Here is a 22554-nt window from a genome sequence, read left to right on the forward strand (position 1 = left end):
GCCCTTCAAATTCAGTTGCTTTTGGACAAATCCATTTCTCAGGTTTCCTCATCTTCTATCGATTTATTTCCAAAATGGCCTGTGGGTGTGCAGGAGGCTTGTGTGACTATGTAGTGTGGAAAGAAGGAACTGAAGGGGCTCCAGTCCCCGAGTGCGCTGGTTTGGGTGGGATTAGTGAGGTTAGCAGGATTAGCGAGGTTCGTAGTGGTGTTGCTATCAGGAGCTGACGTCTGAGATGGGGCGACACAGAACGCGCGTCTCTTGGCGTTCCTCCCGTCGGTTTGGCGGAACCTGAGGGCCTGCTCTGGCTGCAGAACTTCACTTCGGTCCCTGGCTTGATGGGGCTGGCTTTAGCTCTAGGCCCCAATGTCATTCACCTCAGTCTCCATGTGGACCTTTTTTTCTGGCCAGCTCCCTGTACTGTCTCAGAAACTGCCATCTCCCTGCCATCTCCCTGTCACAGGAGACAATGGGGACTTGTGAGCCTGTTCTATGGCACAGAGGGCTCTGAATGATGCAGGAGGCCTCACGGAGGCTCACTTTGTCAGACTCCTCAGTTGCTCCCAGTTCAGCAAAGAGGTCTCTATTCAGAATCCCAGGTTAGAAACAGGACAAGCTTCTGTGTGCTGTCTACTTCCTTCTGTGTAACCTTCTTCTCCACTCTTTGACTCAGCCCAGAGCAGGAGGCCCCAACACAGGCATCTCTGCAAGCTTCTATTTCCTCTGTCCTCCTCTTCCTCCCACAGACACTGAAGTGTAAACACTGATTTTTCACCTTTTCCTTTCTATCGGGTCAAGATACTTCTACATTATAGTCTCCTCCTTTTATTTATTTGTTTATTTTTAATTAATTAATTAATTTTGAGAATGGGTCTTGCTCTGTTGCCCAGGCTGGATTGCAGTGGCATTATCATGGCTCTCTGCAGCCCCAAACTCCCAGGCTCAGGCAATCCTCCTACCTCAGCCTCCCAAGTAGTGGGGACCACAGACACGTACCATCATGATTGGCTGATATTTTAAATTTCTTGTAGAGATGAGGTCTGCCTATGTTTGCCCAGGCTGGTCTTGAACTTCTGGGCTCAAGTGATCCTCCCATTTTGGCCTTCCAAAGTGCTGGGATTACAGGTGTGAGCCACCATCCCTGTCCCCTCCTTGTTTTCAAGTAGTGCCTGCCCTCTCCCTTTCATTGGACACAGAGTCAAGGGCAGCAAGGATAGAAAAACTGCTTACCAATGAGGAAGCCTAAATTGAGAGACATTTCAAGGGCATTAAACCCATTACTCCTAACTCAAAATTGTGATAAGAAGACATAAAGAAGAAATTGGGGGCATTGCGATGAGAAGAAAATGTAGCTTAGATGATCAAGGAAGATTTTTTTTTTTTTTTTAGTAAATGATGTTTAAGATTCATTTTTAAAATGCTGAGGGAGGGAGTGGGGAGGTGCTGATGGCTGTAATAGGGTAGACTGAGGGATGCTGGTGCTGGATTCCTGCCTTGTAGCTTGACCATGATGGTGGTGACATGAATCTATTTGTATGATAAAATCACATAAAACTAAATCCACACACACCCACACGCCCAGCACGTGTAAAGTTGTTGGAACCTGAATGTCATGAATTGCATACATACCAATTTGCGGTTGTGACACTGTGTTGTAGCTACACAAGGTGTTATCACTGTGAGGAGCTGGGGAAAGGGTGCAAGAGAACTCTCCATGTTTCTTCTTGCAACCGCAGGTGAATCTAGCATGACCTTAAAACTAAGTTTGTTTAAAAAGAAAACAATGGGCCTGGTGTGGTGGCTCAAGCCTGTAATCTCAGCACTTTGGGAGGCTGAGCTGGGTGGATCACCTGGAGTCAGGAGTTCGAGACCAGCCTGGCCAACATGACAAAACCCCATCTCTACTAAAAATACAAAAATCAGCTGGGTGTGGTGGTGCATGCCTGTAATCCCAGCTACTCGGGAGGCTGAGACAGGAGAATCACTTGAACCTGAGAGGAGGAGGTTGCAGTGAGCTGGCTGAGATCGCACCACTGCACTCCAGCCTGGGAGACAGAGTGAGAGTCCATCTCAGATAAAAGAAAGGAAGGAAGGAAGGAAAGAGGGAGGGAAGGAAGGAAGGAAGGAAGGAAGGGAGGGAGGGAGGGAGGGAGGGAGGGAGGGAGGAAGGAAGGAAGGATCGAGTGTTAGCCATGTGAAGAACATTCCCAGTGAAGGAATCCCGTTGTGAAAGCCTGGAGGGGGAAGGGCTCAACAAACTGAAGGAGGGAAAAGAGCCTTGCCACAGCACAGGAGCAAGGGGGGCTATGCCAGCGGGGAGGCTTTGGTGGAAGGAAAGAAAGTCAAAGGCTTTAGGGCTCTCCCAGCTCTTTTAGATTTTGTTTTAAGTGCAAGGGAAGGGTTGGAAGTAGGGCAGTGATGTGATCAGATCTATCTTCTAAAACCATCTCTGATCGTGTAGAGAATGGCTAGGAAGTGGAAGGAGGGGAAGACGAGAGGCTTCTACAGAGGTGAGCAGGGATATTGACCAGACTACGATGGTTGCAAGTGATTTGGAAAGATATGGGCGATATTTAGAGGTATTTTGCAGGTAGAATTTGCACAATTTAGTAATGAAATATATAGTAAATGGTGAAGAAAAGGGGTGTGTCAAAGATGCCATATGTTTCTGAAATGAACAATTGGGTGGATGGAGATGCTTTATTTTCGAAGAAAAGGGATGTGTCAAAGATGCCGTAATTGGGTGAATGGCGGTGCTTTATTGTCTTAAGTGGGGAAGAACAGAAGAGAAGCATATTGGCATGGTCATCAAGATGGGTTTACTCATGTCCCATTGCCATACTGTCCTAAATCCATAGTTTTTAAATATGTTTGATATTTATGGGACTGATTCTCCTATCCTCATTTTTCTTTTTCAGACTTCAGCTGGCTTTTCACATCTATTTGTTTTACCATATGACTACACTCGGCCTTATCTAGTTCAAGAAAAAAACTCATGTTGGTGTTTTTACTCAGATCACAGTAAATATGTAAATTAACTTAGGATAATTGACATTTTTATGAGGTTGACTTCCTCTTCAAGAACCAATCTTACCTTTCCCTAGGTTCAAGTCTTCTTTGAGGGGTCCTCAATGGTATTTTTATGTTTTCTATAATGCTTATACATTTCCTATGAAGCTCATTTCTAGTAAGCTCATCTTTTCTTGCTACTGCAAATGTGGTCTTCCCTTCCATTGTATATTCTAAGTGGATATTGTTTGTACATTTGAAAACTGTTAATTTATTTAAGTTAAATTTATTTAATTTAAGTAGATGGGGTCTTGATATGTTGTCCAGGCTGGCCTGGTACTCCTGGGCTTGAGCAACCCTCCTGCCCCAGCTTCCCCAGAAGGAAGGACTATAGTTGTGTGCCACCAGGCCTGCTGATTTATTTTTGCAGTTTGGTACTGACCTTACTCATTTATGTGGTTGAACTAATTTTTAGATGATTTTTTGAGGTTTCCTAGATATACAATAAAATTTGCAAATAATGATGATTTTGCCTTCTCCTTGCTCATTTTTATGCCTCTTTTTTCCCCTGCTAGTCTCTCGGCTTTGTTTAGTGCCTCCAAACATCTTTAAATCGAAATGATGGTAATGGACATTTTTGTCTTATTCCTGACTTAAATGGGACTTTCTTCGGGAGGGGATTTCATAAACATTGTGGTAAACTGGGTGAGGTAGATACAGTTTTTAATCACTCTAAGGAATTGCCTTGTTATTATTCATCTATTCAGGATAGTTGTCAAGAATGGATGCTTATCAAATGAATTGTCTTTGAAGATAATCATACTATTTTTCTTTCTTGGGAATTGCTTTAATAGTGAATTTCTTTGTTGACTTCTTCTTGTATTCTCAAAATAAAATCCCCTTGGTTAAAAGATTACCCTTTTGACTTTTGCTGGATTCTGTTTGTTAATGTTTTACTTAGGATTTTTGCATCAATTATTTATAAGTAAATTTGGTCTGTAGTTTTCATTTTGGGGCTACCATTGTTAGGATTGATTTTCTAAAGAGTTTAAAGGATTTTTTTTCCTTTTCTATGCACTGGAACATTTAAAAGTGCATTGTAGCCATCTGTTCCTGAAAAGTTTGGTGCAATTCCCCTGTGAAAACTTGGAGCCTGATTCTTTTGGGGGCTAGAGTAAAAGGTCAGTGATAGTTAGGAAACAGCTCTTGGACAAATTCCTCTATTTCTTCTATAGTAATTGATCCGTTTAGATTTTTTTCTCTCCTAAAGTCAGTTTTGTAAATTTTAATTTTCCTGGAAAATAATTTTCTCCATCTGGGAATTGAGATTTCTTTATATACAAATAAGAAAAATCATCTCAATTATAAGGTAATCCCACTATACGGTACATGTAATACACAAAAGCAGTATACTGCTATTTGAAGGTGAATTTAGATTAGTTAAAAATGGATATTACAAACTTGAGAGCAACCACCTTTATTATAGAGTGATTTTCATTGTCGTGAAAAACCTTCTGGGCACATTTTACAATGTTTGTTCTTCTTCTACTCCTCGAACTCCTGACCTCAGGTGATTCACCCACCTTGGCCTCCCAAAGTGCTGGGATTACAGGCGTGAGCCACCATGCCTGGCCTCTTCTTCTACTCCTGCCAGAGACATGAAGGGATCTTTCTTGGCTCTTCACCATGAGAACTTGGCGGAGTTTCTGGAGGTGAAACCCATGAAAACATAGGTCCCCACCTCAAGACTGCAGGCCTCGGGAGTTTGTTACTTTCATGCTAGTTCACTGCAGCAATTTGTCAAAATCATCACGGACACATTCCTAAGAGTTGATGCCTTCATCAGCTTCTGCTCCAAGTGAGCAGGTGTCCCTGTGACTCTCTGGGCTTGCCCATCTCCCCAGATTTGGGGGTGGCAGTTTGCTCTGCAAACTTAGTTCTCTGATGTGTCCAAGAAAGGTCATGAACTGATGCTTTGTTTGGCTTTTTCTTGTTCTAAGGATGGGAGTGATGACTTCCAAGCCCTTCTCTTGTCAGAGCTGAAATTATAAGTTAATTATCTTGTATGTAATATCTTATTTTTCTCACAGTTTTCAAGATTTTCTCTTTATCATTGGCATTCTGCGGTGTGAGTGAATGTCCTGTACCAGGGTGTGATTTTCTTTGAATGTCTCCAATGTAGAGTTTTTGGGGCTTTATCAGATATACTCATATTTACCAGATATTGGGAGTTTTCTGTCTTTTTTTGATAAATAAAGAAATATGAAGACTATTCTCTCTCTCTCTCTTTCTGTCTCTCTCCTCCTCTTCCTCCTCCTTCTCCTCCTCCTCCTTCAGTTAAGCCTTATGTTGGACTGCTTGATATTGTTCTATAAGCCTCTGAGGGTCCACTTGTTTTTCTTCACTTGTTTTTCTTTTTGTTCTTCAGGTTGGATAATTTCTGCTTATCTTCTTCCAAGTTTACTGATTGTTTATTCTGCCATCTCCCATCTGCTGTTGAGCCTATTTAGTAAATTTCTTTTTTATTTCAGTTGTACTTCTCAGCTCTGGAGTTTTTATTTGTTTCTTTTTTATAATTTTAATTTCTCTATTGAGATTTGCTATTTGTTTGCTCATCAACACCATGCTTCTTTTAATTCTCTAAGCATGATTATAATAGCTGCTTTAAAATTGTTATCAGCTAAACCTAACATCTGAGTTCACTTTCAGTAAGATTCCATAAACTTCCATGTATCCTGAATATGGACCACCCTTTCTTGTTTCTTTGCATGTCTGGCAATTTTTTGGTTCAAAACTTGATATTGTAGGTGACATGTTGCAATGACTCTGTAATGTGTTATATTCTTCTGAAGATTATTGAACTTTTTTCTATTAAGCCATTAACTTGCTTGCCTAAATTCTAATTGTAAACACTGTCTCCCTTGTAGAGTGCAGCAGCTGACATCTCTGCCCAGTTTTCTTTTCTCTTCCAGCTGCTGCATTTATAGCCTTGTCTCTGAACATGTGTTCCATCTGTGCAGTTAAACAGTGAGTCAAAAGTTTGAGAGGAGTTTACACTGAAATCTTGGGATTTATTCTCTCTGAGGTTTCCTTGCTTCCAGCTGATCTCCAGCCCCAGCTCTGTTTTCTGGCACCGCAGGCCATTAGGGCATCAGCTTTATGCCTCCTGAGCTGTGCATCGGCTGGGAATGCGCAGTTAAAAGAGCGACACATTTGCAGATCTCACCTGATGCAGGCGTTCAAGAACACTTTTCTCTCTCACATCTGCCTGCTAGTCCTTTGAGTCTCTTGGGCTCTCTCTTACGTATGCATAGTTTAGCAGTCAGACAAAGGTTTGGGCAGAATTTATACTCATATTTTGGGGCTCACTTCTTCTGGAACTCTCCTGATTTCAGGATTTCACTCCTAAATCTCCTCCTGTTTTGCCAACCCTACCCTCTGTTTTTCTGACACCTTTAACTAGAAAGGCTGTGATTTTCTGCAGCAGGATTTGGGGTTGGGGATGGAAAACATTTGCAGGGAAAATATAGCATAAACTTGCAATTCTTATTCCTATAATCATCTCTCAAGAGTAAATTATCCTGCAGTTTCTATCCATTTGCGTCATTCTCCAGTGCCTTCAGATGGTTTAAAAAATTTTTTTACAGTTTTTATTTAAAAAGTTTTTGTTGGAGATTTGCTGAAAAACTTCATGCTACTTGTAGTAGACCATTCTTGTGCTGCTATAAAGAAATACTTGGCTTTGCAGATGCTGCTGCAGCCAGGAGCCCCATAATACCAGCCATGGTCAACCCCACCATGTTCTTCGACATCACCATGATGGCAAGCCCTTGGGCTGCATCTCCTTTGATCTGTTTGCAGAAAAGTTTCCAAAGATAGCAGAAACCTTTTGAGCTCTGAGAAATTGAGAGAAAAGATACGGTTTTAAGGATTCCTGCTTTCACAGAATTATTCCAGGGCTTATGTGGCAGGGTGGTGACTTCACATGCCATAATGACACTGGTGGCAAGTCCGTCTGTGGAAAGAAATTTCATGACGAGAACTTCACCCTGAAGCCTACAGGTCCTGGCATCTTGTCCACAGCAGATGCTGGACCCAACACAAATGATTCCCAGTTTTTCATCTGCACTGCCAAGACTGAGTGGCTAGATGGCAAGCATGTGGTCTCTGGCAAGGTGAGAGAAGAAACTGAATATTGTGGAGGCCGTGGAGTGCTTTGGGTCCAGGAATGGCAAGACCAGCAACGAGGTCACTATTGCTGACTGTGGACAACACTAATAAATTTGACTTGTGTTTTATCTTAACCACCAGATCATTCCTTCTGTAGCTCAGGGGAGCACCCTGCACCCCATTTGCTCACAGTATTCTATCATCTTTGTGTTCTCACTGCAGTTCCCTTTGGGTTCCTTGGGTTCCCTTCCATGCCTAGCTGGATTGCAAAGTTCAGTTTATGATTATGAAATTAAAACTAAATGACAATGATAATAATAAAAAGAAATACCTGAGACCAGGTAATGTATAAAGAAAAGAGGTTTAACTGGCTCAAGGGTCTGTAGGTTACACAAGCATGACTCCAGCACCTGCTTCTGGTGATGACCTCAGGAAGCTTCCAATCACAGTGCAAGGCAAAGAGAGAGCAGGCAGTCACAAGGCAAGAGCAGGAGCAAGGGAGGGGAGAGGAAGCATCATGCTGTTCTAACCAAGCAGATCTCAGAACAAGAACTCACTCCCTATCACAAAGACAGCACCACGCCTGAGAGACTCACTCCCACGGCCACAACACTTGCCACCAGTTCTCACCTTCAACCCTGGGATTACATTTTCGCAAGGGATTTGGAGGAAACACACATCCAAACCACATCACCACTGCTATCAGCAGAAGTCCCAAAGAGGTTTTTGTTTTGTTCTGTTTGCTACTTGCTTTCATTTAACTTTCCCCCTTTCCTTTTCTTATAGTGAAAAAGAAGAAAATATAAGTCCCAGGGAGGGGTTTTCCATTTTGAATACTCATCTTTGAATGAAGTGAGTCCTTTCTGGACTCATCACTTGCAGGAGGAAACTCTCTCATCTGGTACAGTCAGAATAAGTTTTTTCATCCTACAAGATTGTGTATGTGGATGATTTCTTTAACGATTACTTTTCCTTCAGCAACTGAGATAGTTACTGAGGGTGATTCACAATGCGGTCTTTCTCCTCCATCCTGCCACATTGACAAAACGCTCCCTAAAGGCGCAGGTCTGTAGAATGGCTTATTCAGCTTCTACTTCCTCTACTTTGCTTTGGAATCAAACTGAGTCCACATGAGTTTTTTTTTTGTTTTGTTTTGTTTTTTTTTTCCTTACCATCAGTCTGCATCCACTGTTTCACTTTGGCCTTTGCAGGTTTCCTCTTAAAAATCTACATCTTCTGCATCTGCTTGCACTTCAACTTGACCTTCACTGTTAGACTGTCCTTCCTACTGTCGTGTGATTTGGGGTTTCTACTTTTTCCTAGTTTTGTCAAGGATGGTATTGGCATGTCTGTTTCTTGTTCTCTTTGTTATTTTTGTTTGGCTTCTGAGAGGAACAGGAGGAAACACTGAACAGACCGTACCGTATAAAGCTACAAATAATCACTAAGGTTTTTCTTTTAATCCAAAAAATATTTTTATAAGATTTCATAATATTTTAAAATATTTTTATATTCTTATATTAATTATATAAAATTATATTAATTATATTTATATTAATATAATATAATTATATAATCATATAAAATTGTATATTTTATATTAATTATACAATCAATATATAATTTTATAAAATTATATAATTTGATATAAAGTACTATATTAATTATATAAAATATTTAATATTTTTATATTAAAATATTTTATAATATTTTTTGATTTTATAATTTGATTTTATAATCAAAAAAATTATTTTTTTGAGTCAAGGTCTCACTATCACCCAGGTTGGAGTTCAGTGGCACAATCGTGGCGCACTGCAGCTTTGAACTCCTGAGTTCAAGCAATCCTACCACCTTGGACTTTCAAAGTGCTGGAGAGAAACACCTGAGCCATCATGCCCAACCGAATATAATTTTTTATTTTGAGATAATTGAAGATTCACATAAAGTTGTAAAAAATGATACGGAGGGATTCCATGAATCTTTACTTAGTTTACTCAATGATAACATCTTGCAAAACTATAACACAGTATCACAACGGAGATGTTGGAATCGATACAGTCAAGATATAGAAGGTTTGCATTACCACCAGGATCTTCATGTTGCCCTTTTATAGCCACATCCACTTGCCTTCCACCATCAGCCCCTCCTTAGTGCCTGGCAGCCACTCACTGGCTGTTCTCCATTTCTGTAATTTCTATACTTTCAAGAATATAGCACTTTGGGAAGCTGAGATGGGTGGATCACTTGAGGCCAGGAGTTCAAGATCAGCCTGGCCAACATGGCAAAACCCTACCTCTACTAAAAAAAAATTAAAAAATAAAAAAAGAAAGAAAAAAAATAACTAGTTATGGTGGTGTGCACCCGTAATCCCATCTACCTGGGAAGCTGAGGCACCAGAATTGCTTGAACCCGGGAGGTGGAGGTTGCAGTGAGCTGAGATTGTGCCACTACACTTCAGCCTGGGTAACAGAGCACTACTCTGTCAAAATAATAATAATAATAATATTATATAAATCACACACTTTTTTCACTCGGCATAATTCCCTGGAGCTTCATCCAGGTTGTTGCCTGAATTAAGGTTTGTATCTTTTTGCTGTTAAGTAGTATTCCATGTTATGGCTGTACCATGGTTTGTTTAACCATATTCCCACTGAAGAACATCTGGATTATTTCCAATATTAGGATATAATGAATAAAATGTCCATAAACATTCATGTACAGTTTTCTATGTGAACATACTTTTCATTTCTATAAGGTAAAGGCCAAGGAATGCATGGTAGTGGAAGGCTTAATATTTTTTAAAACTATCAAAATGTTTTTCAGAGTGACCATATCACTTTACAATCCCACCAACAATTTAAATTGTGGTAAGGGAAACCTTCTAGATCTTGATCCAGTTTTTCTTCATTCTCCTCAGCATTCAATAATAATTGGAAAAATTTTAAAACACACCTACCAGAATGACTAAAATAAAAAATAGCAACAACTATATTTTTCCAGCACTATGTTGAATAAGAGTGGTAAAAATGGACATCCTTGCTTTGTTCCTGATCTTTTTGGGAAAACCTTCAGTCTCTTACCATGAAGTATACTGTTAGGTATAGGGGTTTTTTTGTAGATTTTCTTTATCAAGTTAAGTTACCCTTGTATAGAAACCTTACCTACCTTTACCTCCCTTTATTTGCCCCATTTAAAAGTAATAACAACTTTCTTTTTATTTTAGTCATTCTAATATGTGTGTTTTAAAATTTGTATTTCTCTAATGGTTAATAATGTTGAGCATCTTTTCTTTTTTCTTTTCTTTTCTTTTTTTTTTTTTTTTTGAGACAAAGTCTCACTCTGTCACCCAGGCTGGAGTGCAATGGCGCGATCTCAGCTCACTGCAACCTCTGCCTCCTGGGTTCAAGGGATTCTCCTGCCTCAGCCTCCTGAGTAGCTGGGATTACAGGCGCCTGCCACCATGCCTGGCTAATTTTTGTGTTATTAGTAGAGACGGGGTTTCACCATATTGGCCGGGCTGGTCTTGAACTCCTGACCTGAAGTGATCTGCCCGCCTCAGCCTCCCAAAGTGCTGGGATTACAGGCGTGAGCCACTGCGCTCGGCCAAACATCTTTTCAAGTGCTTATTTGCCATCTGTAGTTTGTCTTCGGTGAAATATTTCTTCATGCTTTTTGCCAATTGGATTGTTTGAATTTTATTGTTGAGTTCTGAGAGGGTTTTCTCCCGACCTCCGACCAAGATCTTGCTCTGTTGCCCAGGCTGGAATGCAGTGTGGTGCTATCATTGCTCTCTGCAGTTTCAAACTCCTGAGTTCGAGCCATCCTCCCGCCTTGGTCCCCGGAGTGTTCTTTACATGTGCTGCTTACTAGTTCTTTTCAGATATGTGGTCTGCAAATATTTTCCCCTAGTTTGTAGGCTGCCTTTTCGTCCTCCTAAGTGTCTTTCTTAGAGCAAAAGTCTTTCATTTAGATAAAGTCCTTTTTATCAATTTTAAATTTTATGTATCATGCTTTGTTATCAAGTCTAAGAATTCTTTGCCTACCTCTAAGAATTTCTCCTATTTCTTTTAATCTTAACCTTTACAGATTTCCATTTTACATTTAAGTCTGTAATCTATTTTGAGTTAATTTTGTATGAGGTATGAAATTTAGATTGTGGTGATTTTTGTTTTTTGTTTTTTTTTTATCTGCGGATGTCCAATTACTCAAGCACCGTTTGTTGAAAAAGTGATCTTTCCCCCATTGAATTTCTTTGTCAAAAATTATTTGGGTAAATGTGTATGGATCTGTTTCTGGGTTCTCTGTCTGTTCTATTGATCTATGTGTCTCTGCCTCTGCCAATACCACACAGTCATGATCACTGTGGCTGTACTGTAGGTCATGAAAATGGGTAGACTGATTCCTCAGATGTTTTCAAGACTGTTTTAGTTATTCTAGTCCCCTTGCCTCTCCATATAAAGTGTAGAATAATCTTGCCTATATCTACAAAAATCTTGCTGGGATTTTGATAGGAGTTGTATTAAAACAGCGTATCAATTTGGGGAGAATTGACACCTTTACAATGTTGCATCTTCCAATTATGAACATGATATGCCTCATCATTTATTTAGATATTCTTCTATTTTTTTCATTGGTGTTTGGTAGTTTTCAGCATATAGGCACTATACATACTTTGTTAGATTCACAGCTAAATATTTCATTTTATTTTGAGTGATTGTAAATAGTATTATATTTTAAATTTTGATGGCCGTGTGTTAATTGCCAGTATATAGAAAAGCATTTGACTTTTGTATTTTTACCTTGTATCCTGTGACCTTGCTGAAATCACTTATTAGTGATAGGAGATTTTATGTAGATTCTTTCATATTTTTTATATAGGCAATCCTGTCATCTGCAAGTAGGGATGATTTTATTTCTTCCTTTCCAGCCCATATGTTTTTATTTCTTTTTCTAGCCTTATTCCACTGGCTGGAACTTTCAGCATTACATTGAATAGGAGTGGTGAGAGTGGACATCATTGTTTTGTTCCTAGTCTTTTTGGGAAAACCTTCAGTCTTTTGCTATTAAGTATAGTTACAGGATATTTTGGTAGATGTTCTTTATCAAGTTGAGCAAGTTACCTGTGAAGGATAGAAACTTTACCTAAATTTACATCCCTTTATATGCCCTATTATAATCGTTTTAAATATTTGCTAGACACACATTTAGAACCACATCAAAGAGTGTTATAATTTTTGCTTCAACTGTCAAACATAATATAGAAAATCAAAAGAAGAAGGAAAGTATATCATATTTACTGGTATTTTTGCTTACTGTATCCTGTCTTCTCTCTTGATGTCCCTAGATTCCTTTTTTTTTTTTTTTTTTTCTCCCTTCTGTTTAGGTAAAATTTCTTTTAGTCATTTTTTTTAAGGTAGGTCTCCTGGTGACCAATTTTCTTAGTTTTCCATTGTCTAAGAATGTCTTGATTTTTCCTTCATTCTTGAAAAATGTTTTCACTGTTTACAGGATTCTAGCTTGACAGTTTTTTTCTTTCAGTACTTAAAAGATGTTGTGCCACTTCCTTCACTCCATGGTTTCTGATGAGAAATCCTTTGTCACTGGAGTTATTTTTTCCTTCAGGTGAGGCATTTTTCTCATGCTGCTTTCAAGACTTTTCTTTGTCTTTAGTTTTCAGCAGTTTGGCTACAATGAGCCTATGTGTGTAATACTTTAGGTTTATCCTGTTTCAAGTTAGATTAGCTTCTTGATTCTATAGATTGATGTCTTTTTCCAACTTGGGAAGTTTTCAGCCATTATTTCTTTTAGTACTTTTTCAGCCTCAACATTTTTCCCCTCTTCTTCTGGGATTCCAATGTCATGAATGTTACATCTTTTGTTAGGGTCCTGCAGGTCCGTGAGGCTCTGTTCACTTTTTCCAGTAGTTCAGATTTCATAATTTCTATGTTTCTATCTTCCTGTTCACTGATCCTCTCTTGTGTCCCCTCTGTTCTGTTAGTGAGTTCATCCACTGTGTTTTTATACATTATATAGTGGTTATTGCATTTTTCACTTCTAAAATTTCCATTTGGTCCTTCTTTGTATCTTCTATTCCTTTGCTGAAACACTCTATTCTTTGCAGCATCTATTTTTCATTTGTTTCAAGCCTGTTTGTAATTGCTCACTGAAGCATGTTTACGATGGCTGCTTTAGAAAATCTTTGTCTGGTCCAGTGCAGTGGCTCCAGCCTCTGTTCCCAGCACTTTGGGAGGCTGAAGCAGGAGGATCACTTGAGGTCAGGAATCTGAGACCAGCCTGATCAATATAGTGAGACTCTGTTTCTGTTTATAAAAATAAATAGATAAATAACATAAAATTTTTAGAATATTTTTTTCCAGATAATTCTAATGTCTCTGTCACCTTGATGCTGGCATCCATTGATGCCTTTTGTCATTTGACTTGAGATCTTCCTGTTTTTGATATGCTGAGTCATTTCCTACTAAAATCTGAACATTTTTGTATTATATTATGAGATTCTGAGTAAGATTTATGTAGTAAATACTTAGTTGGCTACATATTACATTGGTTAATACAATTTAGTGGGCTAATTCAGCTGGCTCCCTTTGACACTGCTCTGGCAGGAATATGGGGGAGCACCTGGCGGGAGGAGAAGACCAGGTTTCCCAGTTGGCCTCTAGTGATAATTGAGGGAAGAGTCTCCTCCTTTCTCCTGGCCAGGGATGGGTGTTCCAGAACTCACTAGGCCTCCACTGATACGTCCCTGACTGAAAGTGTTAGGAGTGTCTCATTGCACCTCCCTATGTGGCCTTCAGTGACACTAGGGGAGGGAGGCTCTTTACCACCCTACAGGAATGAAAGTTCCTGCTCTCTACTCAGTCTTCTCAGACACAAACCCAGTGAGAGAACTAGGGACACCTCATTACAGCCTGATGAGTCTGGAAGTCTAGGCTCCCTGCTTGGTTTTTGCAGGCATGGGTAGGGGTGAGGCCACAGTTTTCTCTATGTTTGTCTGGAGTGGAGCTGTTATTATCTAAAATGTCTCTGCCTTGCTAGGCTGACCCTTTCCTTGTCTTTTGGCTAGATAAGTGGGGTTTTGTTGGGGGCTTGTTTTTTGGTCTAAACCTGTTGGTGTTTTCGGGTTGCTGGCTTCTTGAGCTCCATGTCTGGAATACATAAGGCTAAAGAAACTCACCACTGTGTAATTCCTTGGTATGTCAGTTGTCTAGGGCTATCATAACAAGTACAACAGACTGGTTGACTTAAACAACAGAAATGTATTATTTCACAGCTCTGAAGGCTGGAAGTCTGGGATCAAGGTGTCAGCAAGATTGGCTTCTTTTGAGGCCCCTCTCTTTGGCTTGCAGATGGCTGTCTTCTCCCGGTGTCTTCCCATGGTCTTCCCTCTGTATTTGCCTGTGTCCTAATTGCCTCTTCTTAAAAGGACCCCTGTCATATTGGATTAGGACCTATACGGCAGATGCGCCTGACAGCAATAACTTGGAGTGGCCAACCTGGAGATTCATTCCTTATGTATGAGGAGCATTGGAATCCCTGACCCATGCCATGGAATGTAGGCTTCGTCTTGGGTTGAATGAAGGTTGCCAGATGGAGGTTGCCGGGAGAGGGTGCTAAGTAACAATGCTGTATAAACCACATGTTTTTGACAGGTGGTCGCAGTTTTCCTGTCCAGCCCATCGCCACTGGGCCACCCTGTATGTAAGTCCCCTCAATAAACCCTATGTCTCATGCCCTGGCTCCAGGTCTCTTCTTCAGCCTCTCAAACATGACACCATCTCTATTGAAGTCATTAGGGGTCCAGCACAACAGGGCCCACTCTAAATGGCCTCATTTTTCCTTACGTTTTTGAAGACTTTATCCTCAAATGCAGTCACTGGGAATGAAAATGTTAGCTTATGAATTTTGGAGGGACAGAATTCAGCTTACGACACTTGGGTCCCAAGGTCCCTGGCCCATCTGCCTCTTCACTCCACCTTTCAGAGCCTTCTTATGTTTACTGTGTATACAAAGTCCAGGGTTTTGAGCTGCACTTAGTGGGAAGAATAGGGGAAAGTATCTTTCCAGAAGCAGAGGTCCCCCATTGAGTTGCCAGACTGTAAAAGGGTATTTCATGGCCTGGGCAAGGTCTTGACTCAGACAAAGGAGCAGAAAAGGGCATTGGAGCTCCTGAAAGGTGGCTCAGCATAAAGGAAAAGGGTGATTAAAAAAAAAAAAAAAAAAATCAGAACCAGGATCCAAACTCTAGGGGGCAACTTTGTAATAAAACAAGCAAGGTCCTAGGTGGCTTGGAAGATGAAACAGAGGGTCCTCAACTAGTCAGAGGACCAAAAAGGTTTGGCTCTAAGCACAGAACTAGAACTTAGTACTAGGGCCCATCCAAGCCACCCACCCCTGGGCTGTGGGGTCACCTTGGGAAGTGGCTCTTGAGTGAATCTGAAGAATCTTACTGCCTTGGGAAACAGATCAATTTGCTGGGGATAGGGAACCCCAGTACAGAGTGTGGCACAGAGAAGAAGCCACTTGTCATACGTGGGATGGTTGTTGCCTTGGCAAACTGACAGGGTCTGCACTAAGATCAACAGGGCCCAGACAGCAACACTGTGACAATGGCAGGTGTCCTCCTGAGTTCCCCAGACTGACCACAGACTTCAGGCCCCACCTAGCAGAGGTGGCCCTGGTGATCATGACGCTGAGATTAGCAGACACTGGAGGCTCAACTCCAGTGGTGCTCTGATGGCCACTGGGCAGGTCTAAGGTGTCCCCTCCTGCATCAGGTGCAGCTGACACCTATCGGCATGCCGAGGACTCCTCCCATATTATTCCAGGGGAGTTTATTCCCTGGGGGAAAAAAAAAAGTATTGCCTGCTGTCGTGTAACTGCTTACTGAAACATCAAGATTTGTGGTACGAATGTAAAAGTGCCCTGACTTGTAGTTAGCAGGTACATTAAGAGCTGCACATTAGTCATTGTTACAGCCCTTGTCTGCATCGCTGGGCCACTGCCAAGAGGGGAAATGTAGATTTTAAAAATGAAAATATCATTTCTTATGCAGGAAGTACTCTAACGCTGCCTGTTTCCTCACAGTCCTTCAACGCGTCTGGTTGCCACCTTGTCATAATATTTGAATTAGGGTGGTGCGACATGCCACAGATGACACAAACGGGAGCCCTATCTGGAGCGGAAGATCTCTGCTGGGGTTGGCAAAACATACCCTGATTCTCACTTTAATTTTCCTGGAACAACAGAGTTGGGCCTCCAAATGCTCTGCAGACAACCCCTCACTCCCTGGAACATGTCTGTCTCCTCTTCACACTGTTCATGACCATTAGTCCTATAATCCCCCATTCCTCTTCTGGCACTGAATGGAGAGGAAGAGAATTTCTCATTTTCTAGTTGCCTCAGAAAGGCCCTCCCCAGGAAGTTGCAGGGAGGGGGACCACACTTCATGAACCCAAGGCCTCTAACGAAATGGAAGGAAGTAACATTGCTACCCTCTATCTTAGGGGGATTCCCTAGGAACAGGAAGGTGATGCCGTGTTGGCGGAAGTCGACAGGAGCCGTGTGGAGTCATAGAGTAACATGTCCAATTGTAGTAAAACTCAGGTCATTTTCAGCTTTTATTTTCTCTCCTAAGGGCTGTCTCCTTCACTCAATTGTCCAGAGCATGAAGCTAGGACCCCATGGAGGAGACAATCCATCTCACGGTAATTATGTTCAACCATCCTCTATGCACAAGCAGTAATGTCTTTAGTGTTTAAAGTGATCTTTCTTTTTTGTTATTGTTGCAGAGATGAGGTCTCCTTATGTTGCCCAGACTGGTCTTGAACTCCTGGCCTCAAGCGATCCTCCCACCTTGGCCTTCCAAAGTGCTGGGATTAGAGGCGTGAGCCACTACACCTGACTTTACAGTAAATGTAAATCTGATCCTGTCACTATCCAGCTTAATCACTTCCTGCGGTGCTCTGGGACAGAGCCCAGCCCCCTTAGCATGTGGGCAAGGTCCCCTTGCTTGGGCCTCATTAGCTCCCCCTGTCTTGCTTCCTTCTGTGTCTCTCCCATGATCATCCTCCTGTGATGGCCACACTGGAGCCTCAATGAGCTGTTTGCACAAAACTTCATGTCTCCCACATCTCCATGCCAATGTTCTCACTGTTCTCTCTGCCTCAATGTCCCTTCCAGACAGCGAGGTTAGATGCCTAGCTTCGTGCTTTTGTGACATATGCACCTTTATCAGCACTCTTATCACACTGTACTAAAATCCTGACTTATTAGCTGTCTTCCCTACTTGGCTATGAACTAAACAAGCACAGAGATTGCCTATTACTCTTTTACTTTCCTGAGACACAGCAGAAAGCCTGAAACCTAGGCTTAGTTGGCCCTTGATACATGTTAATTAAATGAAGGACTGATTCCATGAACAGAAGAGAGGATCAGTGAATAGGAAGATGAATTCCCCATCCTGAAGGATCATTCCATGCGGTGTCACTTGCTTTTTTCCTAAGTGTTTAAATAAAGATTCAATTAAACTCAGCAAATATTTATAGGGCACTTATTACGTGCCCCTCCTGTGCTAGGCACTGGAGATACAAAGACAAAGAAGCACAGTCTTGAGGACCCTCAAGTAGTTCCCAGCTGGGAAAGGGATACTGATGGACGCAGCTATCCATCAGCCAACAAGTCCAGACCAAAACACCTCACAGAAGACCCGGTTGGGTTTTCCACCAGGAGGGCTCAGGTCAGGTCAGGTGCTCCTGCTAAATGAGTTGTGAAAACAGCCAGCCTTTTTCAGGCCTCTAGACCAGGAGGCAGGAATGTGCTCGGTAATGCAGCTGTGGTGCTCCCGCAAATAGGAGCCAAGCAACCCTGGGATGAAGGCAGAGGGTGGGCTGCCTGGAGGGCCTGGGAATGCCGCTGGGGAGGATGGACCTTGCGAAGCTGTGCTTCCTCTGAGCTCTAACTTACATCACAAGGAGATTGGGAAGGACTGTTGGTGTGTCTTTCAGGGTGTTGCTACAATCAGGGAACCCTAAAGCCTCCAGAGTCACCAAAGCTGTCACCACTGGGAACAAAGGCTTCTGTCCGCTAGGTAAGTATGATCATGCACCAATGACAGGGGCAGGACAGTGGGGAACTGGGGTTGGAGGGCCCTTCCCAGCATCTGGAAAATCACATCGAGTGAAGGGGTATTGACTAGAGTAGGTCTTTTCCATTTCTGTTATTCTTTTAGAAGCTAGTAGGAGGATTATAGAGTTAGGTTTAATAAGAAAGATGGGAAAACTCTCAGTTCACCCAATTGCTTTTAATTTATTAGTCTTATGTCTGTCTCCATTATTCCACACCTCTCACACCCCTAGCATCGATCATAAAGTTCAGGAAAGAAGGTAAACAGCATTAGGAGAGCCAGACATGAGCCAACCTCCAGTTGGGATATTTAGTGTCCGATGGGAGAGTGACCAAAAGTGAGACTCAATCAGTGGTCTCTAAACATATGATGGAAGCCTCTGGCTGCTGCCCCTTTGCAAGAGGCTCTGAAGAGCAAATGTGCAAAGGACGACAGAGAGGGAGAGGAAGGAGGAGGCAGAGCGGGCACTTGGGCCGCAAGGGTAGTGTTCTGGAAGTCTGGTATGATTCTGTCGCATTGCATCATCATCACGAAGGGGCCACATCTGAAGCAAAAAATGGCAAAGACTCAAAGAAAATAAATCATGCAGACTCTGGAATGACCTCATTAAAAAGCTGCTCTCTCTGCTGCCATGTTCTATTTATAGCTGAAATATGAGCATTCCTGACAGGAAATCTAAATGACAGCAAGCCTAGGGTTTTAAGGCAGTGGGTAGGGGTTTGCTTAATAAATCATCTGGTATTTTTATTCAGATGATTTTTCTATTCTAATGAAACTGTTAGTTCAGTTCTCTTTTCTGCATGAGATGACATTCATGGGATGTGTTTTTTACTCAGGAATTGAGGATAAAGAAGTAAAAGGATCTTTTCATATAAAATATTTTGCTAAATACATGCGAACTTCATAATACATCATTACCCACAACACATCTTAGTGCTGGTTCACAATGTTCTTTTTCAGGCCGTATTGTAGCTGTTATTTCCAGTGATCATTGTAAATAACTTTATTATGTTTCACTGAAATCAATTTCATAGAAATCAAACCAATAGGGAAAACATCTTTTACAAAGGAAGACATAGAGCCTTATTCCAAATGTTAAGAGAAAAAAGCAGATCATATATTGTGTAAATAAGCAGAGCCACACTTCTAAAACCCTGAAGCCCAGGGCCTGGATGGAGCTGCCAGCAAGTTCCCTCTCTGTGTTATGGACAGAGGCAGGATTCATCTTTTGCTTTTAAGATTTTTTGGGGAAAATATTTAACAAGCTTTTCATTTCTGGAAGACAGTGCTCTTCAGCCTGAGGACAGTTCAGATGCTTTTCAAAGAAAAAAGTACAGACCCCCCCACTCCCCCGCAACCGATCCAGTGCTGTTAAAGTTTTTATAACACTTCAAAATTATGTATTTATTGTATTTTATTATAACACTTCAAAAATATGTATTTAAGGCAAGATTTGAAATTCTAATTCTTGTGGCTCTTATACAACTTTAAAACCAAAACAAATTGTGATGTTTAATTTTATGTGTCAACTTAGCTAGGCCGTGGTACCCAGATATTTGGGCAAACATTATCTTAAATGTTACTGTGAAGGTTTTCTTTTAGATGAAATTAATGCATTTGAGTCAGTGGACTTTGAGCAAGGCCCTCCATAGTACAGGTGGGCCTCGTGCAATCAGTTGAAGGCCTTAATAGAAAAAGACTGCTCTCTCCCCAGCAAGAAGGAATTCTGTCAGGAGAGGGCCTTTGGATTTGAACTGTACAACAGCTTTCCCCTGGGTCTCCAGCTTGTTGGCCTGCCCCGCAGATTTTGGACTTGCCAACCTCCATAATTATGTGAGTCAATATTAGTAAGTCACATTTGGATAGCACTTCATGCTTCCCTGGAGTCACTGTGCTGTGTCCTGTCTTTGCCTGCACCTGGTGACAGACTCACTCCTTGACCACACGGATGGGCATGTGGCCATCCGTTCTACAGATATGAGCTGTTCACCCCTTTAGGTTTGGAGTCCTCCAGGCCTTTTAGGTAACAGGTAGAAAGTCTCTCTCGGGGCTCGGCCTGCTCCTGCCGTCACTGATGTGTTAGTTTTGCACTGATTTCTCTCTCAAATGGTGCCCCTTGTCCAAATCCCAAGGGTTGGACTGTGCGGTCACCACGAATGCCTCTTGAGATCTTGCACTGAGTAAGAACTGTGTAGTAGAGAGGAACGACCGCAACTGGGAAGAGTGTAATGAGAAAGACTACCACGTGCAAAAAAATCTAACGTCATGAAATGGATTCTTAACTCATCATTTAGCGGTGCCATGAACTGGAAAAAAGCTTTGTATCTTCATGTCTTCCTTAGTTCAAAAGAATGCCAAAGCTGCTGTGAAATGAAATGATGAGACCGTTCACAACCACCTGAACTAATCGACTTGCTTTCCAGTGGGTGTGTGTCTAATGGCTGATTTGGCTAATAACTGGATTATACAAATGCAACTTCTATAGAATCTTGTCACTCTGACTACTGTTTAGATGGTGGAATCCAGAATCACAAGGTCTTATTTTCCAGAATAGCTGAATAACTGCAAGGCCAGATTTTTTTTTTTTTTTTTTTTTTGGTCTAATGTCCTATGGGACAAAGCTACATTTTTGTACTTACCTGGAAGGGGAAGGCAAAGCAGTGGGCTCCTGGAATTGGAAACACACTGGGGGCATCATGGAAACTCACTACAACTGCCTATTTTGAAGTATTAGACTCAAAGTGATTTCATTTTTTAAATTTAGAGATGGGATCTCCCTCTACCGCCCACGCTAGAGTGCAATGGCGTGATCACGGCACACTACATCCTCGAACTCCTGAGCTCAAGTAATCGTCCCACCTCAGCTTCCCGAGTAGCTGGGATTATAGGCACATGCCACTGCACCCAGCTCAAGGTAAAATTATGGGTAATCTTAGTGTGTCTTAGACATGGAAAGGCCTGGATCTCTCTTCTTTTAAGGGTCCGTGAATGAGGAATGTGTTTTGCTCCTTTAGGGATGCTTCAGTTAAATTCAGTAGGAACAAATTGTGTATTTGTAGAGTCATTCAGGCGTGCAGCGCACACGCACAAACACACACACATGAAAACATACACACACACGGCCAGAGTGATTTTCCGAGCTGCCTTTCCAAAGGAAACTGCATTTTAAAAGGTCGCATCCGGACTCAGCATCAATCAAAATGCCACACAGCAGCTGCACCTATTCAGCCCAGCACAATACCTGCCAGCCGCGTCCTGTCTTCTGTGCGGAGCGTCTAATGGGAATTTCTGCCTGAATGGGAGCCCAGGGCAGAGTGCAGCAGAATGGTCAGCTGCGCCATGGAAAGACCAGCCTGGGAGTACAGGCAGCAGCTCCATCTACAGGGAGCTGCAGAGCCTGTGAAATAAGAAAAGCAGGAGGCAAGGGTGGGGATTGGTTATGCTAGCAGGCCCTGGCTGAGTTGTGTGGGTTTTTTTTTTCTTCTTCTTCAAGAATGAATTGCATCCTTTGTGTCCATCTTCAAGGTGTCCTTAGGAGGCTGGTGCTGATGCCTGTAGCTCCATTGTAAAATACCAGCCAATATTACTATCCTGAATGACCTTTTTCCTAGACCTGTGAGTCAGATTACCCACTCAGGAGGTTTTAAGGCCAGAGAAATAAAGGAAATCATGTGATTCTTTCAGTGATTTTATATGTGCAGCACTTCCCTTTAAGGACGAGGGAGCGGTGAGTGAGAACATGACCTCCTAGGTTCTCTGGAGCAGAGCGGTGTCCTTAATTAGACAGTGCCCAGAAATTCTTCTATGACAGAGTGTGTGTGTGTGTGTGTGTGTGTGTAATTTTCATTTTTTGAGACAGAGTTTCACTCTGTCGCCCAGGCTGGAGTGCGGTGGTGCAGTCTCGGCTCCCTGCAACCTCTGCCTCCTGGGTTCAAGCCTCCCGAGTAGCTGGGATTACAGGTGTGCACCATCATACCTGGCTAATTTTTGTATTTTTAGTAGAGTCGGGGTTTCGCCATGTTGGCCAGGCTGGTCTTGAACTCCTGACCTCAGGTGATCTGCCTGCCTCGGCCTCCCAAAGTGTTGGGATTACAGGTGTGAGGCCCTGCGCCCGGCCCACAGTGTGTTTCACTGCCTTTATTTTAAAGTTGACCAGATAACTGGGCGCTTAATTTTCAACCCTTCAGAAACACCGAGACACTGTCACTTAAATTAGCCTCTTTTTCTTTTTAAAG

General features: G+C 41.9%; 1 pseudogene; it reads left to right on the forward strand.

Annotated features, from left to right (window-relative positions):
* Positions 1–22554, forward strand: part of LOC113224996 — a 92692-nt pseudogene that overhangs the window by 20424 nt on the left and 49714 nt on the right.

This window comes from Piliocolobus tephrosceles, chromosome 1 (genome assembly GCF_002776525.5).
Source record: "Piliocolobus tephrosceles isolate RC106 chromosome 1, ASM277652v3, whole genome shotgun sequence".
NCBI classification, from domain to species: Eukaryota; Metazoa; Chordata; class Mammalia; order Primates; family Cercopithecidae; genus Piliocolobus; species Piliocolobus tephrosceles.